This window comes from Papaver somniferum, chromosome 10 (assembly GCF_003573695.1).
Source record: "Papaver somniferum cultivar HN1 chromosome 10, ASM357369v1, whole genome shotgun sequence".
Classification (NCBI taxonomy): domain Eukaryota; kingdom Viridiplantae; phylum Streptophyta; class Magnoliopsida; order Ranunculales; family Papaveraceae; genus Papaver; species Papaver somniferum.
In genome coordinates this window covers 50877521-50905368 of record NC_039367.1, presented here as the reverse complement: position 1 = coordinate 50905368, position 27848 = coordinate 50877521, and the positions used below count along the sequence as shown (strand labels likewise).

At 39.3% G+C, this 27848-nt stretch overlaps 3 long non-coding RNA genes across 53 annotated transcripts; all 3 read left to right on the top strand.

The window, feature by feature from the left end:
* The first annotated feature begins 251 nt into the window (after positions 1–251).
* Positions 252–4464, top strand: LOC113318452. Of its 8 annotated transcripts, none has more exons than XR_003344563.1 (6): positions 252–677; positions 965–1754; positions 1842–1902; positions 2195–2679; positions 2817–4104; positions 4222–4464. It is a non-coding gene; the product is annotated as an uncharacterized LOC113318452 (long non-coding RNA). The 8 variants fall into 8 exon arrangements; XR_003344564.1 differs by having other exon boundaries at positions 253–677; positions 1860–1902; XR_003344559.1 differs by having other exon boundaries at positions 254–677; positions 965–1902; positions 2817–3859; positions 3975–4104.
* Positions 4465–7161: 2697 nt separating this feature from the next.
* LOC113319444 lies at positions 7162–12919 on the top strand. Of its 30 annotated transcripts, XR_003345521.1 has the most exons (15): positions 7162–7401; positions 8262–8429; positions 8504–8942; positions 9182–9262; positions 9371–9441; positions 9532–9711; positions 9808–9912; positions 10126–10164; positions 10288–10392; positions 10552–10600; positions 10693–10850; positions 10934–11255; positions 11498–11675; positions 11879–12065; positions 12176–12919. It is a non-coding gene; the product is annotated as an uncharacterized LOC113319444 (long non-coding RNA). The 30 variants fall into 30 exon arrangements; XR_003345496.1 differs by having other exon boundaries at positions 8504–8660; positions 8748–8942; positions 9808–10314; XR_003345501.1 differs by lacking the exon at positions 10126–10164 and having other exon boundaries at positions 10165–10314.
* Positions 12920–20228: 7309 nt separating this feature from the next.
* LOC113318528 lies at positions 20229–24632 on the top strand. 15 transcript variants are annotated; one of them, XR_003344624.1, is made up of 8 exons: positions 20229–20777; positions 21365–21445; positions 21653–21771; positions 21901–22426; positions 22620–22677; positions 23066–23139; positions 23265–23309; positions 23403–23694. It is a non-coding gene; the product is annotated as an uncharacterized LOC113318528 (long non-coding RNA). The 15 variants fall into 15 exon arrangements; XR_003344620.1 differs by adding an exon at positions 24007–24632 and having other exon boundaries at positions 22620–23309; positions 23484–23556; XR_003344619.1 differs by adding an exon at positions 23764–23992 and having other exon boundaries at positions 22620–23309; positions 23484–23556.
* Positions 24633–27848: the final 3216 nt, after the last annotated feature.

Below are 27848 nucleotides of genomic sequence, written 5' to 3'. Positions count from 1 at the left end.
TATATAAGTCTGGAGCAACTTTTTGAAGATCGACAGGAGGTTGAGGGCCGGCTGCATACCTAGTCTTCTCTTTATTAAGGAGATGTGGTGGTTGTGTCAGCGTCGTTCGTGTTCATCGGATTCGGCGATCCTGCGGTCCGGAATGAGTAGTTTGGGGAGAGAAAAAAAAGTCTTCTCTTTATTAAGGAGATGTGGTGGTTGTGTGACTTGTGTCAGCGTCATTCGTGTTCATCGGATTCGGCGATCCTGCGTTCCGGAATGAGTAATTTGGGGAGAGAAAAAAGGTATAACGGGAGACATAGCCACCGTCGATCGGGCGATCCTGGGGCCAGGATATATCATTGGGCGAGAGATATATCCGTTCGTCCGCTCATCCTTAGGAGTAATTCGGGACCGTTCGATTTTCTACCCGAATTCTTATTGTTCCTAACGCGGATAAGTCGAGATCGGTTTCTTCTCTTTTCTTTTAGCTGAAGAGATTGTTCAGTCGAAGAACTTTTCTCTGGCTCAAGAACAATCAATCGCCACCATCAACAACAGTTGATCACTGCAATTCGAAAAAATCCACAATTGACGCAGATTTCCTTTCCGAACCCAAATTTTGGGTTTAATTCTTTTCGGATTAATGATTGACTCAGGTTAAAGGTCACGAACTGGGGAAGGATTCTCTCACTATTGTAAGTCAATGTCTTATGAATAATCTGCATCCGTGTTCTGCAATACCTAATCCTAGGACCAGACATCATCTCTATTTTTTTCTATTGAATTCAATTTGATTTTGGGTTCAATTAGGTTTCTTTTCATCTGTTTTTTTTTCTACCGAATATTTTGATTTCTGAGAGATTGGATTTATAACATTAGGTTAGATTTCAGGTTCAAAGGCCAGTTTAAGCTGCCTTATTATTTATATTGATTGTTTTTTATTTGGTTATGTTTGATTGCTCCCTCACCTTCTTCATTGCAGGAATTGACGAGAGATTTTGTCTTAACAAAGATTAAATTTGAACATTCTTTCCGGGTGCTGTCTAATCAAGATTCCGTTGTTGTGAACAGATAAGAGGTTCTTTGATCCACCTAATTCTGTATTTGTTTAGGTTTCTTCGTAGCTTGACATCCCTGTGAACATTACTTATCTTACCACCAGTTTCATTCAGAAACAACTTCTACAAAGGAAAATTGAAGATTAGCTAGAGAGACTATATGTAATAGACTTCTTTTTTGTATTTGAGAAAAATTCCACGTTTGTTGATTACTAACTGGAACTGCCACTGGATAAGATTCCCACAAATTGTTGTGGTTCAAGATTCACTATTTTTGCTGATGAGCAGAAACTGAAACCTAGGATTTTATCTAATGTTTTTTTTTCTTTCCGTTTTTTCTCTGATTTGTTTTGCAGACTTTTTCTTTTTGTTTATTGTTTAATCTTATTCACATCAAGGGTTCATATTATTCGCCATCTAACCCTGAATCTAACCCCGGTTTTTTTTTTTTTGGTTTGATTTCCCCTCACCACCCTCTTATCTTATTCGTCGAATTACGAGACGTTGTAATGATTAGTGTCAAGCATGTCTTCTTCTTCCTTTTACAAGCCAGCTATCGATTGAAAAAAAAGAGCACAGTACTGGTGTGTTCTTTTAGGGACAAACAGGAAGGGATATTATATTCGTCCGTCCGTATCTGCTTCTTAATGCGGACGTCCATTCCTTTCTCAGCTGATATATTTGTGTTTCTAAGGAATAATGTTCTGAAAGAAGGTATGCATGTTTTGTCAGTCTTTCTTTCTTTAAGTTATTAAGGTTGGATTCACAGATAATCATGTTGTTATCTCCTTCGAAAAGCAGTTAAAGTTATTTTTATAGGTGGTTTCTACCATTGGCGTTGCAATTCTCTTGCTATACTAAGGTATGTTTTTGTTTTTCATCGAGTCTGAATTTTGTTTTGGTTTTAAATTTATTTCATCCTTCATGCACGTTTTGAAACTCCTAAAATCATTGCACTAGGGTCTGTTGTTCGCATATAAATCCTTTGCAGCTGATAATGGTTGCCTCCATCTTAACTTTTTCTCGAATGTTTAGGTTAACAAAATCGAAGTTCAGTATGCCAGAACTGCGCGCACAATAAGTTGACATTTCACCAGAATTCAATGGGTCATATGTACCAACCATTAATTGATTTTCTTTTTGTTCCGCTGCAGATCGACTATCAACTGGTATTGCAGTAATTGACTTCTAACTGATTGATATTGTGAGAATGGAAGATAAACTCTATAGCAACAGAACAAAGTATGCATTTAGTTTAGGGCATCCTAATGTTTTGAAGAGTAAACTCTATTGCTGGTGATGAACGATGAGTGCCACTGGTGGAGAAATTGGCGGGTGCCGTAATTTAAACGGACAGGAAATAGTTGGCGTTGATGGCTGTAACAGACATGAAGAAGATTTAGTAAGGATGAAATGGGTATTGGCTTGATTTTCTATGTGGCTGTTTAATCGAGTCAGGTGGGATTGATGAGTTGAATCTGCAATGGGTTCATGCTGAGAAATGGAAGAAAGATGGCAGCGACAGTTGGTGTAAGTGGTGTTCAGATGGTCCAGTAGTGGTCTTGATGCCGAGAACTGCAATGGGTCAGTTGAAGGTATTGATTCGATGAGAAAGAGGATATGAGCTATCACGTTAAAGGTAGTCTTTTGGTTTTCATTCTTGCCATTGATCCAGTACTATGCTGATGATATTTGTTCGTGTCCTTTTCAATATTGTGCATTGTAGTTCTTAATTTGTTGGTTAATTTTTAAAAGATTTTGTTTCATATGTCGTAGGTAAGTGCAATCGGGATATTGAGATACATGATTGAAAGACTGGCATAGTTGTTGATAGGTAGTTCTGTTTGTTCATTGTTAAGTTGAATTCACTTTTATATGTTTAGTTCCGTTGCCTATTCAACTAGAAACGGAGTACCCACAGTAGGTAATTTTGGGAAAATTACATGGTTTTCTAATAGCCTGAATCTTTGAATATTGCTACACTACTACACATGTTGTATATCACCTAATGTTTTGTCGTCAAAATTTAGGAACATATAAACTCTATCTTCTGGCTGTGAAGTGTTATAGAATAATATTGTTTTCCAAATGGTAGTCAGCTGTATCAACGCTAAACCAGTTTAAGTTAAGAAGTAAAGATGCTGCCAACTACATTACTATTTGCAACACCATTGTAAATTTTAGCTAGATCGCTTAATAATGTAACACGAAAAAGCAAAAAACTGCGAATTACGATTTCGGTGTGGGATCAGTCGACAGAAAGCTAATATAGGGTTGGTGAATATATGGAAAGAGGAGTTTTTTGGAGGAAGTAATGCAGATAGCTAGAGCTTGGTGCGAAGGTAAATTTTGTTTTAACTTTTCTTGGTTTTTTGCTTCAATCTTCTCATGCTAAGAGGATAATATAAAGGTTTAACCATGATTTAGCTAATTACAAAACCGAATCATGTCATGTTGTGTACTGTACGAGGGCTGTACTTTACTGCACTCGATTTAGTGGGGCTGTTTTCTATTTCTCGAAGAAGATTTTTCAACCTCACAAGTCGTACTACCCTGGGTCCAGTTATAATGTATGGATCCGATATTAGAGCTACCGTTGTTCAGGTTATTTGACAGAAGCTTTTAAAGACCGCGGCAAAATTAAGAAGCATTCCTGTAAATGTAAGCGCCTTACAATAGACACAATATTTCTCAGGAATCTTAATTCAAACTACTGCCCATTGCCAACAACTAGAAAAAGTACAGAGCTGCACAGGGAATTACGCTGGCATGGTGTAGTATTGAAGTTAGCGAGATTGATACATTTATTAGAAAAAGAGGTGACTGTATATTTAGGCGACGTTAACCATACTGATAACAACTATTTAGTATTATGAATATAAGTTAGTTATCATGTGCATCTATAATGAAATTTTTATTTTTGTTTATATACAGTGATGATTCAATGCATCTTAATTCGATAAGCTCAAATAAAACTGAGAAAGCTGTAATTCCTATCTTGTAAGAGGCTTCGGTATTATTGATGTTGCAGCCTTTAAAAAAGTGTGCCTCAGAGTTTTTTCATGTAAGAAATTCCGTAGCTATGGTAACTAATTAACCAAGTTATTAACACTAATGGACAGACTGATCCATACGCATAGTCTAAATAGTTTTTTTTTTTGATTTTTTTTAATGTGTACAGATTAAAGGACCATGGTGGAATGTACCCACTGGGCCAAGAGATGGGCAAGTATCGACTATTAGGAACCCGCGGTATTGAGTTTGCTAATGATGCAGTTGCCAAGAGGCGCTTGAATAAGAACAATAATGGAGGTTAAAAAAACGGAATTTCATTGTCTATTGTCCTAATCCTAACACTAACATCTGGAATTGATGTGAGAGAAGAAAGAATATGATTTGTCTTGATTGTAGGCATTGGTCGACACTTGGCTGCATTGGGGTTTGTGGGCACTACATCTGTCTCAAAAATTTCTCTAGGGCTCCGGCCCGATTCGGCTATTATAATCCAACTAATTAAACGCGCTAGTGTGACTCGACTAACTGACACACTATAATACGATATATACAACCAACTAAATATGTCGACACTATATCTACCAAAAAAAAAATCTCCACGATCGAGATTGTAGGTCCCGATCTATCCGACTAATATGATCCAACTAATTAAACATGCTATTGTGACCCGACTAATTAACAACCTATAATATGACACGACCAACTAAATATTTGGGGATTATATCCGTTTTTAAATTTTCTCCACCGACTCGGCTTTCCTGTTATTATGATCAAACTAATTAAACACGCTACTGTGACCCGACTAACTAATACATTATAATATGATACGACCAACTAAATATGTGGGCATTATATCTGCTTCTAAATTTTCTCCACCGCCGAGGTTGTAGGCCCCGACTTTTCGGCTACTATGATCAAACTAATTAAACACGCTACTGTGACCCGACTAACTAACACACTATTATATGGCACGACCCACTAAATAATAAATTGTTCTGCTATGACCCGACCAACTAACTATGCTTTCGACTATTATAGACGGGACCAACTAACACAATAATTTTAATGTGGGCACTACATCTGCCTTTAAATTTTCTCCACGACCAAGACTAACTAACACATTATAATATGATACGACCAACTAAATATGTAGGCATTATATCTTCTTTTAAAATTTTCTTCACAGTCGGGGCCGTAGGCCCCGGATTTTCGGCTACTATGATCAAACTAATTAAACACGCTACTGTGACCCGACTAACTAACACACTATTATATGGCACGACCAACTAACTATGCCTTCGACATAGACAAGACCAACTAACACAATAATTTTAATGTGGGCACTACATCTGCCTTCAAATTTTCTCAACGGTCCCGACTAACTAACACATTATAATATGATACGACCAACTAAATATGTAGGCATTATATATGCTTTTAAATTTTCTCCACCGTCGGGACCGTAGGCCCCGACTTATCGGCTTTTATGATCAAACTAATTAAACACGCTACTGTGACCCGACTAACTAACACGCTATTATATGGCACGACCAACTAACTATGCTTTCGACTATTATAGACGGGACCAACTAACACAATAATTTTAAGGTGGCACTACATCTTCCTTCAAACTTTCTCCACGGCCCCACTAAATAACACATTATAATATGATACGACCAACTAAATATGTAGGCACTATATCTGCTTTTAAATTTTCTCTACCGCCGGGGCCGTAGGTCCCGGCTTTCCGGCTACTATGATCAAACTAATTAAACACGCTACTGTGACACGACTAACTGACACGCTATAATATAACACGACCAACTAAATATTGTGACCATTCTGTTATGACCCGACTATTATAGACATGACTAACTAAATATGCACCCGACTATTATAGATATCACTGACTGAAACACTATAATTTGATCCAACTAATTAAACACGCTACTGTAACCCGACTAACTAACACACTATAATATGACACGACTAACTAAATATTGGGACAGTTCTGATATGACCACGCACTAGCTAAAATTGCATGAAAAGATGCTGATCGACCGACCAAATAAATGAACAATAAACAAAACTTAAATAAATCTCTATATTCAATTTGTAAAAAAATCGACAAGAGGTTGAGCGCCAGCCTGCGGGAAATTCGGAACTAGGACCAACTAACACACTAATTTAAATGTGGGCACTACATTGGCCTTTAAATTTTCTCGACCGCCAGGGCCGTAGGACCCGGCCGCCTCCGGCTACTATGATCCAATTAATTAAACACGCTACATTGACCCGACTAACTAACAGACTATAATATGACACGATCAATTAAATATTGGGATCATTCTGCTATGACGTGACTAACTAAATATATGCTCCCGACTATTATAGACAGGACCAACTAACACACTAATTTAAATGTGAGCACTGCATTTGCCTTTAAATTTTCTCGACCGCCGGGGCCGTAGGACCCGACTCAATCCGGCTATTATGATCCAACTAATTAAACACGTTACAGTGCCCCGACTAACTAATGCACTATAATATGACACAACCAACTAAATATTGGGACCGTTCTTCTATGACACGACTAATTAACTAAATATGCTCCTGAATATTCAGCACAACTTTTCCAAAATATGCTACTATATCCCCTCTAATTAAGCACGCCACCAATACCGGATCAACTAAACACACTACTGTGACATGACTAAATAAATAGTGGAACCATTCCTAATGTCGGAGCCGTAGGCCCCGCCTACTATGACCCGAATAACTAAACACCGACCATCAGGGATGGGCTAAGATAGTAATACGGACAATGACTGGCCAAACAAACAACAAGAAAAACTCGAAAGAGGTTGAGCCCGACCGTAGGCCGGGGTGATACCTAGTCTCTCCACTATGAAAAAGTGGTGGTTATGTCCGGGACAAAGATCACCGTGGGATTGGGTGAGTAATTCGTACCCGTCGGATTTTGGGTACTCTTCTTATTATCGGGGGTGATCCTGGGCCCACGGTTAGAGGAATTCACGTCCGTCGATTCTATTTCCTAATTACCACCATCACGCGAATAAAAAGAAAAGAAAAAAAACTCATCGTTCCTCAGCTCTATCTTTTGATTTCGAATTATTTCTTCGTCTCCTTCACTGATTTTCAACAACAACCGTCAAATCGATGCTTTCCTGATAAATCTGTGTCCGATTAATAATTTTCATCGTTCCATCATACAATAGTTCTCTCTATCTCTTCATCACTATCTGTTTTTGTCACGGCTAAGAAACAAAATAATCCAGGAAAGATCAAAATTATCCAGGAGATTGAAGAACATGGCAGGATTAAGGTAAACTTCGATAATTTTTTCGAATGTTTCTATTGTTTATTTTGGCTGTAAATTGATGTCGAATTCTAGGGTTTTGGCTGTAATTTGAAATTTGGGTTGAAAGGGTTTTAATTGAGATAACGGATTAGGCCGTCGATTCTAGGGTTTTGACTGTAAATTGAATTCAGCTTTCCCTTTCCCTGTTCTGTTTCGATCTCAACATGTACACAAACGAGAACTCTTAACCAGGTATGGGATTTGTTGACGATTTACTTTTTTTTTTTTTTTTTTTGGTTAATTCGAAGGTTGGGTTCTTTGATTTTCTATGTTTTCAATTTACTTTTAGGGTTTGTAACCTAATTTGGGTTTATTGATTGATAATAGGTTACGGATTTGGGCTATGTTTTGTTGTTCCTCACCAAATTCTTACCTAGCAGGTTCAGCATCAGTTTCCTTCCAGATATAAATTTCTTTTCTTTTTATTCTTTTTTCTGAGTTCGTTTATAAATCTCGTTTTCTGAGAATTCAAGACCCAGAATTGCGGTTTCCTGTTTAGAAAATATTAGGCTTTAAACTCCTTTATCTCAGACATTAACAGTTCCCATGTTTGAATGATCGTTGCGCTGAAACCAATTCAAAGAGACGTCCTAGGTTTAGGCAGAGCAAATATTAGATGAGCTTTTCGGTTATAATTTTCTCTCGATTTCTTTCTACTGTTCTTGGTTCTCGATTTTCTTCATGAATTTGTGTTGATTGCTTTGTATTCTTAATTTTTCGGTTGATGCCCGACTCTCTCGAAACTATGGCACTCGAGGTTTATCATGCAGGTGTATCAATAACCCAAATCAACTGTGATAAACCGTTATTTATATTGGTTTCAGGTAATCAATGAAGCCAATTATACCCTTGCATAGCTTTGTCGGATTGATACACAGTTGAACCGTTTGATGGTTTTGTATATGGTGGTGACGTTGTATCTGGATTGAAGAATGTCAACTTATGTGCTGCATTCAAGGCTGGGAAGAACGAACATATATGGATGATTTAAGGTAATTCTATACTGTTTGTCTTTCATAAATATTGGGTATGATTCGAAAGTGATACTAATTTTTTTTTTGTTCAGATGATTATCTCGAATAAGTCTAGCCAAAGTTCATGACATTAGCTGCGTTTATTATGGGTGATCCCATAGCAGATTTTTCTCAACTGTGGATTGCTGAGAGTTGCTGATGTGAATAGTTTTGATTCATTATGAATTGGATGCTTATTATGTCAATAAGGTAGTATTAATTATGTCATGTCATGTAGGTTGTAAGATCAGGTATATCCTACTGTTGAGTACAGAAGATTGGTTTTATTGGTATTAGGTGCACCACCAGGACCAGCAACAACATGCACCATTCCGGTTTCAGGTAAAGATGTGTTGCACAACCAAGACAGAGGGGGATATAGGGCTTATGTTTATTAATATCTACAACACCTCCGATAAAGAATCCCCCAACCGATTGGTAGAGCAAACTGCTTCAGGAACTTCAAGCATTGAATGCAATCATGTACCATAGGTATTAGTTGGCAACTATAATTCATTTACTGAGTAAGTCAATGACTAACAAGTTCATGTGTTTGGTAGTCTAGGTTGATTTATTGTCTCTGCTTTCCGAATTAGTTTGCAGTGCTCATTGATTAATGGCCGAAATCTCATATGTTTTGTGTTTAAAGCTTGAATGTGTGAACTTTAAGATTAGATTAATTCTGTGTTGTAGTACTTTTGTTTATACTACAGTATTATTGTGCCCTGCAGGGCTATGTAAGTGCTGGGTTATGTTGATAGTTAATTTCCCATGGAAGATGAAGTTGAATAAAAGAGAGGGTTATAGAATGGGTAGGTTGATATATACCCGATTTTTAGTTTTGTTTTAGTTGATATTTTACTCCTCCTTTTCATAGAGATTTCTTTTTCTATTTGATTATTTCGTTGTTTTATGTGCAGTTGCTGATACACTTACGGATGGAAAAGCAAAACATAATCATCTTGGCTTATCGATCCTGTTCTTATTTAAGGTCGTATTTGTTCATAAATTTGATGCTTGGATTAGCAATTTGGATGATTTTTGTTGGTTATGTAATTAGAAATTCATCTTAGTTTTGCAGCGTGCAAAAGTATAGAAAACCTTTGAAACTGTGCGAGGGTCAGGATTGGAGCTATCAAAACATTGGGGGTTAAAGCTCTGATCTTCTTAGCCTCTAGCCTTCTCAAGAGAAAGGTCTGTCCTACTCTATTGAAGATTTTTCTGCTCTTTTGTGAACGGGTTCACACTCTTATAATGGATGGTAAGATGATTACAAATTTATTTAAGGTCGTATCTGTTCGTATATTTGATGCTTCGATTAGCAATTTGGAGTTAGTAATTCATCTTAGTTTTGCAGGGTGCAAGAGTATAGAAAACCTTTGAAGCTTTGCGATTGTATTATCTACGAAGTGCTGCAACTTTGTGGAGAATCCTATTTAGTTTCGAAACATGTCTATCAGAGGTAAATCCTATTACTTTATGCAAGGACCTAAAGCCTGTGGCTGCCAAACTGAAACTGACAGGCATATCAGCAAACTGTGGGTGTATGGATTTCATGTCATGTAATGAAGTTACCAGCAAGGTTCCTCAGAATGTATGAATTGCCATATGTTTTACTACTCCGTGGACTGTTCCAGTTAAGACTTATGTTGAATCTATCCCATGTCGTGTTTAGGGCTTCGAGGTACTAATGTTTTCTACGGATTCTCAACAGGTATACTATATTCTGTGGTAATTATCGCATGACTTTATCATCTCCACTCTTCAATGTGAAGTTCGCTTGGAATTTTTCTATTTTTTTGTTGTTGCAGTAAGGGCTTATATCTGTTCTTCATAGAGTTTGCAGAGAAGGTTCGTATGCAGGGTATGACCAACTAAAATTAAGCATTGCTCTCTTTTGTAGTCTGGGTCATACTTATCACGGATTGACATGTTGTAAAGGGTATACTATAGACAATTGATTCTGATGGATATTCGATAGTTGATTACATAGTTGCTGATGTGAATAGTTTTGCCTAAATTGATTCTGATGGATATTCGATTGCATTTGCCTTCTACCGGCTATCTGATGTGATTTTTTGGTTTTTGTTTTTCTGTGCAGGTGCCCGCATTCATTGGTTTACTTGCCCCGACGACTTAGGTTACCACAAGTAAAGTTTACTGCCCCTATACTGTTTCTTTTTTGCCTGTAGTGAGCATCGTCGAAATTGGACTTTAATTGGTTATATATACACACTTTCAGTTCTTAAGAAGAACGAAAGCTCTAGCAAAGGTTTTAATTGAAACAAAATCATCCTAGATCATGAGCTGATGACAGCTCATCGTCGTCGGCTCAATGAAGTCCATCCTGCGATCTTATGCTTATTGTCAGAAGTCAGAACCCGTCATGTATTGCCATTGGTAAATGCCTAAAGGTTGTTAGCTTATTCTTTTTTCCTTTTATTGTCCTTTTTTGTGACATCTTGAAATTTCCCTTTCCTTAGCTTTCTATTCGTCACTTTGGGAAAAGCAGTCCATGAAAAAATAGAATGATGATGATACTCACGGCTATGGGGAGTTTTGTTGGAGTTGTTTCGGAGAATGGGAGCCATGAAACTATGTAATTTTGGAAACTCCATTGTGGGGTGTGATTGTTAATGCACTAGAGTTTCCAGTATTACATAGTTTGATGGTTTCTCAATCAAAAAAAGCTCTTTCGAAGCAATTGTTGATAATGCATCTCGGATAATGCATGGCTTAGGGCTGCCAGTGAGTTGGAATCATATGGAGCAGTCTGGCGTTGATAATTCAAATTGCACATGAAAGGTACTATATAATACTTATCTGCTGACTCTCGGAGCATTAATAACTTAAAGAGAGAACTGGGTACATTTCCTGCCTACTGTCATGTGAATTTATGTCGTATTTGATGTTTACACCTTGGATAGAGCTTAGAATTATAAATTTCGCCTTTGTAAGCATGATTATTTGATGATGATATGATTATTAAATGTTATTGGAATGTAACAACCCTGATTATCTTCAAGCTAATGCCAATACTTCAACAGGTAACGTCTGTATGACTACGGAAGAGGTGATAGAAGAATGCAAGTTTTTCTATTTCTTACATAGAATATTATAGTCTTGAGCATGCATCAAGATTGGCAAGAGAATGCCAGAGAAGAGGTCATAAGAATCTGTGGGAAAAAACCACCTCAGTTTGAAAGTCTGGCCCATCTAAAGACTGTAAGTGTCCCAGTTCATTCTGGATTTATAACTAAAACAAGGCTAAGAACTACAGTATCTAATCTTTATGTGAGGAATTCATCTGATAGCGAGCTAAAGAAATTTAACCATTCCAGTGCTTAGAAAAATCGTCAAAACTGGAAAGAAACGTCATATATGTTTAAATGCCAGATACTATGTTTTCTGACAAACTCTAACTGCAGGTAACCATGATCCTATATGAAGTTCAGAGCAAAATAGCTGCATTCAGAAATTGGATTTAGAAAAACAATTTCGTGAGTCTGTAGACAGCTATGCACGTTGGTCTTGGTCTCAGACAGATATGCACGTTCCAAGTTGTACCTCATTGTAGCAAATTTTCTGATGGTTTTCTGAACAAGGGATCTTTAGGTGAGTAATACCCAGTGCAATCTTTGGAAGAAGGCATGTTTAATTTTTTATGCTTGATTAACTTCCTGCAATGTGAATGTGAATTTGACTCAAATTTTTTGATTGAATAGTTGTTGCTTTCAGATTAAAATCAATGGCAGTTATAATCTTCGCGAGTAATGAATCGTGGGGTTGGATATATGAACCGAGAAATTGTGGTGTTTGGTACGATATTAAGAAGAAAACTAATGTTCTCTGTGTGGAGTTTACAGCAAGGTGATGCAGTGATGGTGGTGCTGCAATTTACGAAATCTGTTCTGTTGTTGGTCTGAGATGGATGCAGTCAAGGGTTTCGGTGGAATTTGAGATGTTGATGTTGTTGACAGGGTTGCTACGAAATTTAGAGAATGGAGAAGAGAAGTACAATTTGATGGGACTGGGTCTGTTTGGTGTTCTGTAAACATGGAAAAACAGGGAAGTTGAAATTGGCAGCGAGAATTTGAACAAAGAGCAACCACCATTTCACAACCATCAGGAAATTAGCCATAAACCTGGAAAACAAGTTCGAAGCCTTTTTTGTTTGATCAAATTACTTGGACAAACTTCAGTATGAGGTTTTGCATATATCGATTTTAATTCTCCGAGCAGCATGCAAAAGGTTTTTAGTTCCGCCAGTTAACATATGTTGCCAAAACTGGGTTTGAGTTGGGCAGGCAGTGTCGATCAGAAGGCTGTGGAAATTATGTTTTTTTTATTATTGATTTTGGATTGCCGTTTATAGAACCAGTCTCCAGACTGGAAAATCTGACTTGATAAAGCTACTTAATGGTCTTAAATTTGCTTCGTCTGTTATGTGATCAACAAATGTTCTTACACGTGATTCAAAGAAAGCTACAGCTTATGTATAGATGCTTCTAAGGTCCCTACAATACAGCACGCGGCAGCATTGTGCAAGTGGACAAATATGAGATGCTATCAAATTACTTGATCTTTAGATTCATTATCAAGTTTCCTTGACAAACTTTTAGCAATGCTTCTACCTTAATGGGGATGCGGAAAGCCGTTAGAACAAACGGGAAATATGGCACAGTTCGTCCGAGACCCTGAGTGCAACCTCTCCCTTTGTTATTGTTACTATCCCGTTAAAACCATAAAACCTATAGGTCGAGGGGATTTGATGTCATCGGACAGTTCCATTCTTTTAAATGTGATACAAAATTAAGAACCATGGGTACAAATCAAAAAGGAAAAACGGTACCATAAATACTTAGTTTATTATTATTATTTAAGTGGTTCCATTTCATTCTTCTGTGGACAAGGCGACGCAAACAAATATTTCAAAAGTAATAATGCATAAACTTAACACTGCCATCCATGCGATAATTTGAGAAATGACTTAATTACAATCAAAACACGATAATACTCTTTGGTGTGTTTTAGACAAAAACGATAGCTTAGTCCAAAGAATGAAAAAAAGATATGTAATCATAATGGAAGTAAAGCTAAACCGGATCACGCCAACGTCATAGCTAAGAGATAATTAAGTCATGGGAACAATCCATAAGAACGTGGTCCGGTGAACCAACACGGAATTCACACCTCACAAACAAAACAGATGTAAAACCCTTTTTATTTTCTCTTAAGAACAGTAGCCAATTCAATTAATAAGATCATGCAAAACAGATTACATCGCAAGGTCTAAATCACGAAAACAAACTATAATCCAATGTATATATAATTTATGGTAAGCCAAGTAATCATTTGCAAATTAATCATTTTTCCATTGATCGAAATTAAGACTAATAAAACTGGAATTTAGTCACAATCCTAGATTGCAAAAATAACACAAGACAACTCTTACTGGTGCTGTTTTATGGGGTGCAAATGGAAGCAAAACTGGTGCCCTGTGTGTAAGGAGATGGTATCAGCTGGAGTATGGAATGTTGGTGTAGAAACAAGCAGGTGATGTAAGAGGCAGCGGTGATGAAAACTGATATTAGGTGCCAGTGTATGTACAGATACAACCGGTGGGGGCACAAACGGGGGCAGAAAAGTATTAATTCTTCTCGGTGACGGCCTCAACTAATTTAACACCATACTACGACCCGACTAACTAACACATTATAATATGATATAACTTACTAAATATGTGCGCACTATATATACTTTAAAACTTTCTCCACGGCCGGGACCTACGATCCCGACACCCTATCGGTTACTACAGTCCAACTAATTAAACACGCTATTGTGACCTTAACTAGCACACTAAATGTTGGGACCGTTCATCTGTCTTGAAATTTTTTCCACTATCGGGGTCATAGGCCCCGGCCCCCTATTGGTCACTATGGTCCAACTAATTAAACACGCTACTGTGACCGTAACTAGCACACTAGATGTTGGGACCGTTCATTTGCCTTGAAATTTTCTCTACCGCCGGGGCCATAGCCCGAGCCCGGGCCCCTTATGGATTACTACGGTCCAACTAATTAAACACGCAACTGTGACCTTAACTAGCACACCAAATGTTGGGACGGTTCATCTGCCTTGAAATCTTCTCCACCGCCAGGGCCTTAGGTCCCGGCCCCCCATGGGTTATTATGGTCCAACTAATTAAACACGCTACTGTGACCTTAACTAGCGCACCAAATGTTGGGACGGTTCATCTTCCTTGAAATTTTCTCCACCGAGGCCCCGACCTCCTATGGGTTACTATGGTCCAACTAATTAAACACGCTACTGTCACTGTAACTAGCATACCAAACGTTGGGCCTTTCATCTTCCTTTAAGTTTTCTCCACCGCCGGGGACGTACGCCCAGACCCCCATGGGTTACTACGGTCGAACTAATTAAACACGCTACTGTGACCTTAACTAGCACACCAAATGTTGGGACCATTCATCTGCCTTGAAATTTTTTCCACGGCCAAGATCTACGACCCCGACCCCCTATCGGTTACTACTGTCCAACTAATTAAACACGCTATTGTGACCTTAACTAGCACACCAAATGTTGGGACCGTTCATCTGCCTTGAAATTTTCTCCACCGCCGGGCCTACAGTTATTACGGTCCAACTAATTAAACACGCTACTGTGACCGTAACTAGCACACCACATGTTGGGACCGTTCATCTTCCTCGAAATTTTCTCCAACGTGGTCCCGGCCCCCTATGGGTTACTACGGTCCAACTAATTAAACACGCTACTGTGACCTTAACTAGCACACCAAATGTTGGGACCGTTCATCTGTCTTGAAATTTTCTCCACCCCTATCATGAGTTACTATGGTTCAACTAATTAAACACGCTACAGTGGCCTTAACTAGCACACCAAATGTTGGGACGATTCATCTTCCTTGAAATTTTCTCCATCGAGGCCCCGACCCCATATGAGTTACTATGGTCCAACTAATTAAACACGCTACTGTGACCTTAACTAGTACACCAGATGTTGGGACGATTCATCTTCCTTGAAATTTTCTCCACCGAGGTCCCGACCCCCTATGGGTTACTATGGTCCAACTAATTAAACACGCTACTGTGACCGTAACTAGCACACCAGATGTTGGGACCTTTCATCTTCCTTTAAATTTTCTCCACCGTCGGGGACGTAGGCCCCGGCCCTCCATAGGTTTTTATGGTCCAACTAATTAAAAACGCTATTGTGACCGTAACTAGCACACCAAATGTTGGGACGGTTCATATTCCTTGAAATTTTCTCCACCAAGGCCCCGTCCCCCTATGGGTTACTATGGTCCAACTAATTAAACACGCTACTGTGACCTTAACTAGCACACCAGATGTTGGGACGGTTCATCTGCCTTGAAATTTTCTCCACCGCCGGGCCTACGGTTATTACGGTCCAACTAATTAAACACGCTACTGTGACCGTAACTAGCACACCACATGTTGGGACTGTTCATCTGCCTCGAAATTTTCTCCAACGTGGTCCCGACCCCCTATGGGTTACTACGGTCCAACTAATTAAACACGCTACTGTGACCTTAACTAGCACACCAAATGTTGGGACCGTTCATCTGTCTTGAAATTTTCTCCACCCCCCTCATGGGTTACTATGGTTCAACTAATTAAACACGCTATTGTGACCTTAACTAGCACACCAAATGTTGGGACGGTTCATCTTCCTTGAAATTTTCTCCACCGAGGCCCCGACCCTCTATGGGTTACTATGTTCCAACTAATTAAACACGCTACTGTGACCTAACTAGTACACCAGATGTTGGGACGATTCATCTTCCTTGAAATTTTCTCCACCGAGGTCCCGACCCCCTATGGGTTACTATGGTCCAACTAATTAAACACGCTACTGTGACCGTAACTAGCACACCAGATGTTGGGACCTTTCATCTTCCTTTAAATTTTCTCCACCGCCGGGGACGTAGGCCCCGACCCTCCATAGGTTATTATGGTCCAACTAATTAAAAACGCTACTGTGACCGTAACTAGCACACAAAATGTTGGGACGGTTCATCTTCCTTGAAATTTTCTCCACCGAGGCCCCGTCCCCTTATGGGTTACTATGGTCCAACTAATTAATCACTCTACTGTGACCTTAACTAGCACACCAGATGTTGGGACGGTTCATCTGCCTTGAAATTTTCTCCACCGAGGCCCCGACCCCCTATGGGTTACTATGGTCCAACTAATTAAACACGCTACTGTGACTGTAACTAGCACACCAAATGTTGGTCCCGTTCATCTTCCTCACCTATCGGTTACTACGGTCTAACTAATTAACCACGCTACGGTGACCGTAACTAGTACACTGAATATTGGATCGTTCATCTGCCTTTAAATTTTCTCCACCGTCAGGGCCGTAGGCCCCGGCCCCCCATGGGTTACTACGGTCGAAATGTTGGGACACGCTACTGTGACCTTAACTAGCTCATCAAATGTTGGGACCGTTCATCTGCCTTGAAATTTTCTCCACCGCCGGGACCTACGGCCCTGACCCCCTATCGGTTACTACAATCCAACTAATTAAACACGCTATTGTGACCTTAACTAGCACACCAAATGTTGGGACCGTTCATCTGCCTTGAAATTTTCTCCACCGCCGGGGCCATAGGCCCCGACCCCTTATGGGTTACTACGGTCCAACTAATCAAACACGCTACTGTGACCTTAACTAGCGCACCAAATGTTGGGACGGTTCATCTTCCTTGAAATTTTCTCCACCGAGGCCCCGACCTCCTATGGGTTACTATGGTCCAACTAATTAAACACGCTACTGTCACTGTAACTAGCATACCAAACGTTGGGCCTTTCATCTTCCTTTAAATTTTCTCCACCGCCGGGGACGTACGCCCAGACCCCCATGGGTTACTACGGTCGAACTAATTAAACACGCTACTGTGACCTTAACTAGCACACCAAATGTTGGGACCATTCATCTGCTTTGAAATTTTTTCCACGGCCGGGATCTACGGCCCCGGCCCCCTATCGGTTACTACTGTCCAACTAATTAAACACGCTATTGTGACCTTAACTAACACACCAAATGTTGGGACCGTTCATCTGCCTTGAAATTTTCTCCACCACCGGGCCTACAGTTATTACGGTCCAACTAATTAAACACGCTACTGTGACCGTAACTAGCACACCACATGTTGGGACCGTTCATCTTCCTCGAAATTTTCTCCAACGTGGTCCCGGCCCCCTATGGGTTACTACGGTCCAACTAATTAAACACGCTACTGTGACCTTAACTAGCACACCAAATGTTGGGACCGTTCATCTGTCTTGAAATTTTCTCCACCCCTATCATGAGTTACTATGGTTCAACTAATTAAACACGCTACAGTGGCCTTAACTAGCACACCAAATGTTGGGACGATTCATCTTCCTTGAAATTTTCTCCACCGAGGCCCCGACCCCCTATGAGTTACTATGGTCCAACTAATTAAACACGCTACTGTGACCTTAACTAGTACACCAGATGTTGGGACGATTCATCTTCCTTGAAATTTTCTCCACCGAGGTCCCGACCCCCTATGGGTTACTATGGTCCAACTAATTAAACACGCTACTGTGACCGTAACTAGCACACCAGATGTTGGGACCTTTCATCTTCCTTTAAATTTTCTCCACCGTCGGGGACGTAGGCCCCGGCCCTCCATAGGTTTTTATGGTCCAACTAATTAAAAACGCTATTGTGACCGTAACTAGCACACCAAATGTTGGGACGGTTCATATTCCTTGAAATTTTCTCCACCAAGGCCCCGTCCCCCTATGGGTTACTATGGTCCAACTAATTAAACACGCTACTGTGACCTTAACTAGCACACCAGATGTTGGGACGGTTCATCTGCCTTGAAATTTTCTCCACCGCCGGGCCTACGGTTATTACGGTCCAACTAATTAAACACGCTACTGTGACCGTAACTAGCACACCACATGTTGGGACTTTTCATCTGCCTCGAAATTTTCTCCAACGTGGTCCCGACCCCCTATGGGTTACTACGGTCCAACTAATTAAACACGCTACTGTGACCTTAACTAGCACACCAAATATTGGGACCGTTCATCTGTCTTGAAATTTTCTCCACCCCCCTCATGGGTTACTATGGTTCAACTAATTAAACACGCTATTGTGACCTTAACTAGCACACCAAATGTTGGGACGGTTCATCTTCCTTGAAATTTTCTCCACCGAGGCCCCGACCCTCTATGGGTTACTATGTTCCAACTAATTAAACACGCTACTGTGACCTAACTAGTACACCAGATGTTGGGACGATTCATCTTCCTTGAAATTTTCTCCACCGAGGTCCCGACCCCCTATGGGTTACTATGGTCCAACTAATTAAACACGCTACTGTGACCGTAACTAGCACACCAGATGTTGGGACCTTTCATCTTCCTTTAAATTTTCTCCACCGCCGGGGACGTAGGCCCCGACCCTCCATAGGTTATTATGGTCCAACTAATTAAAAACGCTACTGTGACCGTAACTAGCACACAAAATGTTGGGACGGTTCATCTTCCTTGAAATTTTCTCCACCGAGGCCCCGTCCCCTTATGGGTTACTATGGTCCAACTAATTAATCACTCTACTGTGACCTTAACTAGCACACCAGATGTTGGGACGGTTCATCTGCCTTGAAATTTTCTCCACCGAGGCCCCGACCCCCTATGGGTTACTATGGTCCAACTAATTAAACACGCTACTGTGACTGTAACTAGCACACCAAATGTTGGTCCCGTTCATCTTCCTCACCTATCGGTTACTACGGTCTAACTAATTAACCACGCTACGGTGACCGTAACTAGTACACTGAATATTGGATCGTTCATCTGCCTTTAAATTTTCTCCACCGTCAGGGCCGTAGGCCCCGGCCCCCCATGGGTTACTACGGTCGAAATGTTGGGACACGCTACTGTGACCTTAACTAGCTCATCAAATGTTGGGACCGTTCATCTGCCTTGAAATTTTCTCCACCGCCGGGACCTACGGCCCTGACCCCCTATCGGTTACTACAATCCAACTAATTAAACACGCTATTGTGACCTTAACTAGCACACCAAATGTTGGGACCGTTCATCTGCCTTGAAATTTTCTCCACCGCCGGGGCCATAGGCCCCGACCCCCTATGGGTTACTACGGTCCAACTAATTAAACACGCTACTGTGACCGCAACTAGCACACCAGATGTTGGGACCGTTCATCTTCCTTGAAATTTTCTCCACCCCCGGGCCTACGGTTATTACGGTCCAACTAATTAAACACGCTACTGTGACCGTAACTAGCACACCACATGTTGGGACCGTTCATCTGCCTCGAAATTTTTTCCACCGTGGCCCCGCCCCCCTATGGGTTACTACGGTCCAACTAATTAAACACGTTATTGTGACCTTAACTAGCACACCAAATTTTGGGACCGTTCATCTGCCTTGAAATTTTCTCCACCGCCGACCCCCCCATGGGTTACTATGGTTCAACTAATTAAACACGCTACTGTGACCTTAGCACACCAAATGTTGGGACGGTTCATCTTCTTTGAAATTTTCTCCACCGAGGCCCCGTCCCCCTATGGGTTACTATGGTCCGACTAATTAAACACGCTACTGTGACCGTAACTAGCACACCAGATGTTGGGACCTTTCATCTTCCTTTAGGCTAATTTTTAAGCCCGCATACACCGTATCTTTTTGAGCTTATATTTTCAGAAAATTGAGAGGACCGGTTCTTCTTCATCTCTACATCGAGAAGAACAGAGCACCGACTGAAACCCGATGGAGTATTTGATTGATTATCACGATCCAAGTTTCTCAAGCCGTATCCAAAAATCATCTCTACATCGAGAAGAACAGAGAAGAAAAAAACGAAAGAGAAGAAAGAAGAAGAAAAAACCCGTTGCATATATTGAAGTTAGGGTTTCATCTGGTTGAGAATTTGATTGGAGTCGGATAATGTTGTTGGGTCGATGATTACAACGAATTAAAAGGGGCTGTTGTTGATTTATCAATGGGAGGTTATTCTGATGAAGAATTACAAAACCAGGTAATTTAGGATTTCTTAGAACAGAGAAGAAAGAAACGAAAGAGAAGAAAGAAGAAGAAAAACCCGTTGCATAAATTGAAGTTAGGGTTTCATCTGGTTGAGAATTTGATTGGAGTCGGATAATGTTATTGGGTCGATGATTACAGAGAATTAAAAGGGGCTGTTGTTGATTTATCGATGGGAGGTTATTCTGATGAAGAATTACAAAACCAGGTAATTTAGGGTTTCTTTAGTGTGTGGAATTGATTTATAATTTGATCAAATTATGATGGGTTTGCTCTTAATTGAAGTATAATTAGATATATTAGGCTTAATTTAAGTTTCTTTAGGAATTAGGTGAAAGATGTGCAACTTTTTAGGGTTATTGTAATGGGATCGGTTCTGCAAAACGATAAAATTATTAGCCATTTTTTGTTTGTAATCTGAACGATTAATGTCAATCTTATCTTCTTCATCTTAATTCTGTCTTAATTTCAAACCGAAATTTTACTTCCTGGAGTGGTTTGTATCTCAATTTTGTTTTGGTTAAATTTTGTTTTTGGTTTTTGATTATACTTCTTGGTTGGATTAGGGTTTTCAGGGATGCTTAGGAAAGGGAAGTTTTAATAAGAATTTTAAGTATTGTTATTCTGTATTTTAGATTGACTAATTGAGCCCATTGTTGAGTAGTACACTGTTGTTAATGGATGGGTTTCTCATTGTGAATTTGATTCACTTAATCAAACCTAAAGCAATGAAATCGGGATGTTGTTTTCTCCTACAAAGTTGATGTACTAAAAAAGAATTTTGTGGTTTTGCAGCAACTGCCAGACTTCCAGGTTTCCATGTCTGTGTTGGTAGCGGAGGCGAGAGGCGACTTCCCGAGTAGTTTACTCAGAAAGGTAACATTTTTTCTTAGTAGTTAATGCTATCTAAACTGTTATTGAGATGAGAAAATACGGTATTTGTCGTTTGCAACAGATGAGATTTTTGAAACCTACTTTATTCTGTTGAGTGTTGACCATGTGTAATATCTTTTGAAAACCATGCGTAATTATCAGCCTCATTATTTCAAGTATTGTCATTGATTTCAAAATGATTATATACAGGCATCGAGTTGATCCTTAACACCTAAATAGTGAAGGCTGATCTTGCTTCCAAGACTTTAACAAGTGCAGCTAGAGCAACCTTCAAGTATGACGTATTGCTCATAGCAACTGGTTCTGCAGTATGTATTTTCTCTGCTAAAACTTCACTTTGTTCTTAATATTGTTTTTGTATTTTTCATGCGTCACAATAAACCTGTCTAGGTAAAATGTTTCCACGATAAGTAGTTAATGGTTTTTCTGTTTTGCAGGTTATTAGGTTGACTGACTTTGGCGTTAAAGGAGCTGATACCAAGAACATCTTCTATTTGAGAGAAGTTGACGATGCCGATAAACTATATGAAGTTATCAAGTCAAAGACGAACGACAAAGCTGTAATTGTCGGAGGAGGATACATTGGTCTTGAGATTTCTGCAATGTTGAAAATGAACAACATGGATGTTACTATGGTTTACCCTGAGCCATGGTGCAGTAAGTCCCGGCCCACTAATACTGCTCACTTTCTTTTCTTCAATGTCTAGCGAAATTATATCAAAGGAAAAATAAACTAGAGAGATTTCATGGAGTTAATTTGGTTGCCTCTCTGTCCATCCTACACATTTCTGCTCACTTGCTTTTTCTGTTTTATGACGTCCATTCAGTCCAAGGACTATGAACAATTACCTCTTTTCTATCATAATGTCATGTTCTCAGCCACCAGCTAGGTATTGATATTGGAGCTGCCAAAACATGGGGGTTTAAAGATCCGGTGTTCAATGGAGCCTGAAAACGAGATTGGTAGGTTCATAACCCCTCTTATATCATCTGTTAACGTTTTTTTATTTATTTTTGTACCTCTTGATTTCAGTTTGGTTCAATTTATTTGATGTTTTATCTAATCAGGATTTGTGGGTTTAAATATTTTATTTTTCGAAATCAATCTTTGAATACAAATCCAGACTCCCGTTGTGTTTGATGTATCAATTTTCAGGATGTGAGCACAAAGCAGCAACATCAACAACAAAGGGAGAACACTGAAACTTCGGGAGGTATTAGGAATCTGAAAACCTATTTGGGTAACTCAAATGCCGAGAGATAAAGCTGGCATGCTGTTCTCAAAACTTTTAAAACTAGAATTGCATTTTTATATTTGAATAGATAGCAGGCTGGCACCAGAGGACCATTGATTTAATTCATAAAAATAGATAAGTTTTTCCATATGCAAGTCAAAAAGTGTTCAGAGGCCAAAGTATTGCAATTAAGTTGGCCTAATATTTTCGTTGATAAATGATGGTCAAATCATTCGTCATTATTTTCGTTATAAGTAGGCCTAATATTTATTTATGTATTACAATGACAACTAAACCTCCAATTTAGCTTCAGGTTTGGTTTTTATTGAAGTCTGATCACATAAATGCAATTTGGTTTTATATTCAGAAACATCTGCACAATCTTAGTGATTCAGTTTGTCCACTAACAATTACATCTACCCCCCTCTGATTAAGGTTCAGGTAAATCTAATCATATGTGCATGAAACTCCTTGGAATTTATAGCATAATTATGTGCTGACATGAGAAGTTGAGCGTTATTTTCTTCTTTCAGTTAATTAATTTTTACTGTTTCATTTTTGTGCAGAGTTTATGTTTGCTAAAAGTGTGTATGGTTTCCTGCATCATAAAGGTGTCTTTAAACTTCCATCTTTGCTCAAAGTCTCGATAAATGTTTCCAAGGGAATGAATTATTTATATCATAAACAATGAATTATTTATGAAGGATGCCAATCTTCTAATGGATGAGAAGGAGGTGAAGGAGACCTAAATGACAATATTTATTCTGTTTTTCTGTATCATAAAGCTATTGAGGCTGCTGATTTTGGAGTTGGCAGAGTGCAAGTTCAACTGGAACATAACAGTGGATGGCTGCAAGGGTAAAAATTTAAACTATTTTTTGTTATGTTCGGTTCGACTTAGCACAGATTTGTTTATTCACCTACTTCCCATTTTGCATGTTAAGGTCTTATGGTATAAGACAATTGATCATCAAACCACACCTGTAGTTTCGATTGTGTTGCGGAATCACTAATTGCTTAAAAAGACTATAATATCGTGACAAGTGTCTTTATATTTAACGTTAGGTGATGCTCAATATCCAGCGAAATCGCTTCTGTTCTGTATCCATATTATGATGAAATGTGCATATTGCCTCAATCATATTCAGGTCCCTTCCGTTCTGGCTAGCCATTTAATCTCATTTGACGCAATCCCAGTTGTTTCTTTTGGGTGGGTGTGATGACATAATTACATTGCAGCTCGGAAATGTGATGGTATTTTATTGGTTTCCGTTGGAATTAAGCTCTTTCGATTTCAATGCTCTCTAGACTGTTGCAAGTTACCATGTAATTGCAATTTACTTGATGGAGGGGTACCCATCAAGTTTTCAACATGAGCAGAAACTCTGAAAATTCTCAGAAGTTCAGCCTAGATGACCGTGTACCTAAGTACTCTGCCTCTCCCTCTATTCACGGTAAAGTTTTCTTAAGGTTCAATATTTCAGATGTGGTAAGTTCTCTTAAATCCTAATAGACCTCTTGGAGGAGCATAAAAATTATCATAAACTTTTTGATTGGGGTATTCAGTTCTGCTTAAATCCTAATGCAGTGCTTAGACCAACATAGACTTAATGTACAAGTAGGTAAGAATTAAGACTCATATGCCAGTTTTGCTACCCAACAATCTCTTTATATTGCAGATAAAATTGACACTTTGACCAACATAGACTTAATGTACAAGTAGGTAAGAATTAAGACTCATATGCCAGTTTTGCTACCCAACAATCTCTTTGGAGAATGATAATTGGTGAGTATTTCCGTTCGAATTTGATCTTTTGGAACTATCAGGATTTAGTAAGTGACAAAATCAAAGGTAATTTACATGGTAGTCTTTTAGAAAGGAGTGTGCAGGTGTGTTTATGTGTGGGGAGCATTTACATGGCAAGCTTTCAGAAGTTGGTTTGTACATGTTTTGATTGATGCACAATCGTTAATATCTTGTAGGAGATAATTTCGATATACCCTGTACTTTCACCTCAAGCCTTACTTCAGGAGCATTGATTGAGTATGCAATGCGCCTGCAATTGCCAAGTGAACCTAATTTACTTCTCCTAAGTAGGATTCTAAAGCATAAATTTTAGTCGCGGATTGGTTAGCCGATGAAAGGATGCAATCAGTTACAGAATGATTAGCCGGGGTGAACTCCTGGGAAAGCTTGCCTGCGCCAGATGATGAGTAGCTTCACATTTTTCGTTTATTTCCTGCTAATGTCATCATGCGTGTTTCGACATAATGCTTGCTTTGGTAACTCATCTTATTCGATAAGAAATATATAGCAAAACTGTTGTGGCATGAATTGTCTTCATGATAGCGTAGTGGTAAACCACTAAGTATGAAATCGCGCTGCTGTCTTAGATCAACTGGTAGAGCACATGGTTATCAGCCATGTAGTTGTGGGTTCGAATCCCACAGATGGCGTAATAATTTAAGTTGTCAATGCCATATTATATATCCATGCAATACGTAATCCAAGGTACTTGCAGGTTGTTGGTTACAGTCATTTAGTTATGAAAATCAGAAGAATCACAACTATACATCTCTACTAACATAAGATGCATGCTTATAGGTTTCTTGGGGTGTTATAGATCTCGATTACAATTTTTATTATTGATTCGTCTAAATAACATTCTAGGTTTGCTTCAAGAGTGATAAAATTCTAAGTTAATCCCGTCACCATGAAATTATACTTTGACAGGTAACTTAATGATGCTTTGTTTGGTTAATCAATAGGCTCAAAAGTCAAAATCCCCAACTAACCTGTATGTTTAAGTTCCAGATCAAAGCTTATCTTAACCTAATCACAACTAATATCCGTACAGTTAGCTAGCTTTAACAGATGATGGGTTACTATGCTACTAAATGATGGGGTCGTCCGCCCAACTAACATATAGGCTCAACCCTACGGCATTGGCCCTTTCCTAATGTATACAATTTCCTAACTTTAATAGGTTCCTAACTATAAACCAAAATATACGACCCGACTAACCTATAAGATCATTAATTGTGTAAGTTTCCTAACTTTAATAAGATTTCTAATCAACAAATCAAAACCAGTTTAAACCCTAGATTTTCTAAACCTGGCAGTTCTTCTATATATGTACACCTTTCTTAGGTGAATTGGCTTTCCAGATCCTAAGAGTTTTCTTATATATCCTTCACATAGACAAGAACAACCAACACACTAATTTTAATTCCGACACTACATCTGTCTTTAAATTTTCTTCACCATCAGGACCGTAGGCCCGTCCCTATCCGGGTACTATGATCCAGCTAATTAAACACACTATTGTGATCCGATTAACTAGCACACTATAGTATGACACAACCAAATAAATATTGGGACTATTATGCTATGAGCCAACTAACTAAATATGCTGCCGACTATCATAGACATGCCCAACTAACACAGCAATTTTAATGATGCCACTACATATATCTTTAAATTTTGTCTACCGACGAGGCCGTTGGCCCGGGCCTTATCCGGCCATTATGATCCAACTAATTAAACACGCTATTGTGACCCGACTAACTAACACACCATAATATGACACGACCAACTAAATATTGGGACCGTTCTGCTTTGACCCGATTAACTAAATATGCTCACGATTATTATAGACATGACCAACTAACATACTAATCTTAATGTTGGCACTATATCTGTCTTTAAATATTTTTGCCCTATCCGGCTACTATGATCCAACTAATTAAACACGCTACTATGACCCGACTAACAAACATTATAATATGTCATGACCAATTGAATATTGGGACCGTTCTGCTATGACCCGACTAACTAAATATGCTCCCGATTATTATAGACATGACCAAAAAACACACTAATTTGCCACTACATCTCCCTTTAGATTTTCTCCACCGCCGGGGCAAAGGCCCCGACTTTCCGGCTACTATGATCAAACTAATTAAACACGCTACTGTAACCCGATTAATTAACACACTATAATATGGCACGACCAACTAAATATTGAGACCGTTCTATTATGACCCGACTAACTAAATATGCTCCTGACTATTATAACCAGGACCAACTAACACCCTAATTTAAATATGGGCACTAAATATGCCTTTAAAATTTCTCGACAGCGGGGCCATAAGACCCGGTCCCTCCGGTTATTATGATCCAACTAATTAAACACGCTGCAGTGACCCGACTAACTAACACATTATAATATGACACGACCAACTAAATATTGGGACCGTTCTACTATGACCCGACTAACTAAATATGCACCTGACTATTATAACAGGACCAACTAATACACTCATTTAAATGTGGGCACCACATCTGCCTTTAAAATTTCTCGATCGCCGGGGCCGTAGGACCTTTCCCCTCCGGTTACAATGATCCAACTAATTAAACACGCTACAGTGACCTAACTAACTAACACACTATAATATGACATGACTAAATAGATATTGGGACTGTTCTATTATGACCCGACTAACTAAATATGCTCCTGACTATTATAGACATAACCAACTAACACACTAATTTAAATGTGGGCATAACATCTGCCTTTAAAATTTCTCGACCGCCGGGGCCGTAGAACCCGGCCCCTCTGGTTACTAGGATCCAACTAATTAAACACGCTACAATGACCCGACTAACTAACATACTATAATATGATACGACCAACTAAATATTGGGATCGTTCTATTATGACCCGACTAACTAAATATGCTTATCACTATTATAAACAGGACCAACTAGCACACCAAATGTTGGGACCGTTCATCTGCCTTTAAATTTTCTCCACGGTCCAGGACCGCTATCGATTACCGTGGTTTAACTAATTAAACACGCTACTGTGATCGTAACTAGCACATCAAATGTTGAGACCGTTCATCTGCCATAAAATTTTCTCCACCGCCCGGGCCGTAGGCCCCGACCCCCTATGGGTTACTACGGTCCAACTAATTAAACACGCTACTGTGACCTTAACTAGCACACTAGATATTGGGACCGTTCATCTGCCTTTAAATTTTCTCCATCGCCGGGGCCATAGGCCCCGGCCTCTACCGGTTGCGACGGTCCAACTAATTAAACACGCTACTGTGACCTTAACTAGCACACCAGATGTTGGGACCGT